Raw genomic sequence first — 2,451 nt, forward strand, 5'->3', positions numbered from 1 at the left:
GAAAGGGGGGGGGGGGTATTTCTCTCTGATGTACTCGGTACTGTTTTGAGTATCAATGACATCTATCTATGGCGATACTACATTACGCTGCCCATTTTACGAAGGCCTACTTTGTGTATAGAATTTAAAGTAAAGAGACTAACGTCGACAAGATAGCGATCATTTATTGTAGGAAAATAGCAAGATGAGTACACAGAAACAACGGAGAGACCGCGTCAGGTGTCAGAGTTCAGAGATGCACATCGATTCAATAACGGTCATTAAGTGGTGGGACAAAGTAAGACAGACAGAAACAACAGGGGGAAGGAAAAGAAGTAGGGTTTACAAGTGGCAGTAGGGCCCTCCAACCTCCTACACAACAAAGGGGGAAAAAAAGAAGCAAAGATACATAATGTGGTTTTCCCAAACCCACCCACCACATTTACCGATTAAAGGTTACGTACATAGTTCACACGATTGCACAATAAGTCCTTAACCCGGTCATTGCCAGGACATCTAGCAGTGCTTGTTTAGATAGGATGAATAAAATTATCATTCCAGAGAGGTTGAAACCAAGTCGTAGTAACTTTCCCATTATTTAAGAATACTGAACTGCACGAGTGTTTGTTACATCTCCAAAACTTCTCTCTATGGGTAAAGAGTAGAACAATATGATTCATTTTGGAGAACATAAACTTCAGCGAATGCATATATATACTACGCTTATACAGCAGTGAAGAGGTTCGGTCTGAGGGATGAGGAAGTGAAGATAGGGGAAGATAAATGGGAAGGGAGAGGGGGAGGGGAGAGTGTGAGAGGGGCTGGGGCTGAATTTCGACTTCAGAGATTGAAAAGGTAGACTGAAGTGACTAATTCCCAGATCGAACAGAAGCTCGATCTTTCTGTTCAGATATTGTATCCCTCTCAGCTCTGTCTTCATCTGCTCGGATGTTGTATCCCTCTCAGCTCGGACTGTCACTCTAAAAGGTCTCAATTGTGTCGATGGGAGCGTCTAAACACCCACATAAAAACAAGTTCAAAAAGAAGCAATAACAAAGTGGTAAGCAAAGACTATCGACGGGATCCTGTAAACATGCCCACTATCTCTTCCTATTCCACATGTTATTTTAGAAGCCACAATAGGTTTAAGGCAAAATTATATCATAATTTCTGAGCCCAAAATTAACTGATTTTGATACTGTTGAATCACGAGAACGAGTTAGGCGATTTTAAAAAGAGTCAATTCCTTACTTGTTTGCTTGGGGGAGGGGTGGTGGTAGTATGCACATGTTATGGTTGGTTATTTCTCTAAATGTTTTGTAAGCAACCTATCGAAAAAAAATGGTTTCCTATCTTTCACTCACACGAGGCGAAAAGACGTAAGTACAGTCTAGTATGTCCAGAAAGCCACCCACTACCGAAGAGGAAAGTGCTTGTCTTAGACAGGTGGACGTCTACGGCCGCGTCAAGATGATACATGTACAGATAAAAAAGCAAAAGTGGAGGTGGGCATTGGTTTTGTATTTGTAATTATCTAGGACTTTCTTGATGTTAAAAAGATAACATGCTCTCTCTATACAAATCAACAAAACTCTATTATGTCACGTCTCTTCACATTCCGTAGTACTCAAACTTATCTGTACCAGTTCTTCCTCTCAATTTCTTCATCGCAAACAAAACCTCTCGAACGATAGATAACATCGATAATGGCCAGCCATCCTTGATTATCCTCACGCAGAAGAAAGCCCGGTCTGTCTACTCACCGATGTGACCAGAAACGTGAACAGTGAAAGCACAGACGTCGGAGATGAGATAGACACACCCAACACTCAGGATCACTCTCCACAGCTCCCGAAATCCTTTCAGAAATCGCCTTCAGAGCACTAAGCACAGCCCGCAACAGGCATCACAAAAATATGCAGGGGAAAAAAAGAGAAACAAACCGGCACCGCGGGCAGGCAGACACTGAAGCATCACTCATGCTCTCTCGCAATGGCGTTGTCGGCTAAAAAAAACCCGGAGCAGGCAAAGAAAAAAAGCATACATAGCTATCAAAGGCAACTAGAATGGAAGAGTACTCACAAGGGTGAATAAATAACTAGGGGTATAGGTACAACAGGACAATGGGACTGTCACGTGGTCTCTCCTCCAAGCATACGATGTGCTTCGACCTGCCCCGACACTCGCACTGAAGAGCGGGAAAATTCTTGTACACCCGGCGCGTTCCTGGCCAACTGACCCACGCGATCCTCTTCTTCTTCTCCTCCTCCTCCACTTCTTCTTCAACGGATGAGCGGCAAAGCGACGTTACAGCATCAGAACCACTTGCAGTAGCAGCGACATCAGCAGCATCGGCAGCAACATCAATACTGGTGCTACAGTCCCCCGATCCCACACTCGCGTGGTGAACGGGGAGGGTGAGGAGGGTGAGGAAAGGAGGTGGAGGGGAGGGGATGGGAAGAGGTGGGGAGG

At 44.6% G+C, this 2,451-nt stretch overlaps 1 long non-coding RNA gene across 2 annotated transcripts in view; it reads right to left on the minus strand.

Moving 5' to 3' along the window:
* The window catches only part of LOC118478246, an 11,470-nt gene extending 9,081 nt beyond the window's left edge, over positions 1-2,389 (minus strand). Inside the window, exon 1 of one of the 2 annotated variants that reach the window (XR_004858912.1) lies at positions 2,062-2,389. This is a non-coding gene — a long non-coding RNA (uncharacterized LOC118478246). Of the gene's footprint in view, positions 1-1,742 lie in introns of both variants that reach the window. The other variant, XR_004858911.1, reaches the window with a different exon arrangement.
* Between the last annotated feature and the right edge of the window lie 62 nt (positions 2,390-2,451).

This window comes from Aplysia californica, unplaced genomic scaffold (assembly GCF_000002075.1).
Source record: "Aplysia californica isolate F4 #8 unplaced genomic scaffold, AplCal3.0 scaffold00017, whole genome shotgun sequence".
Lineage (NCBI taxonomy): Eukaryota > Metazoa > Mollusca > Gastropoda > Aplysiida > Aplysiidae > Aplysia > Aplysia californica.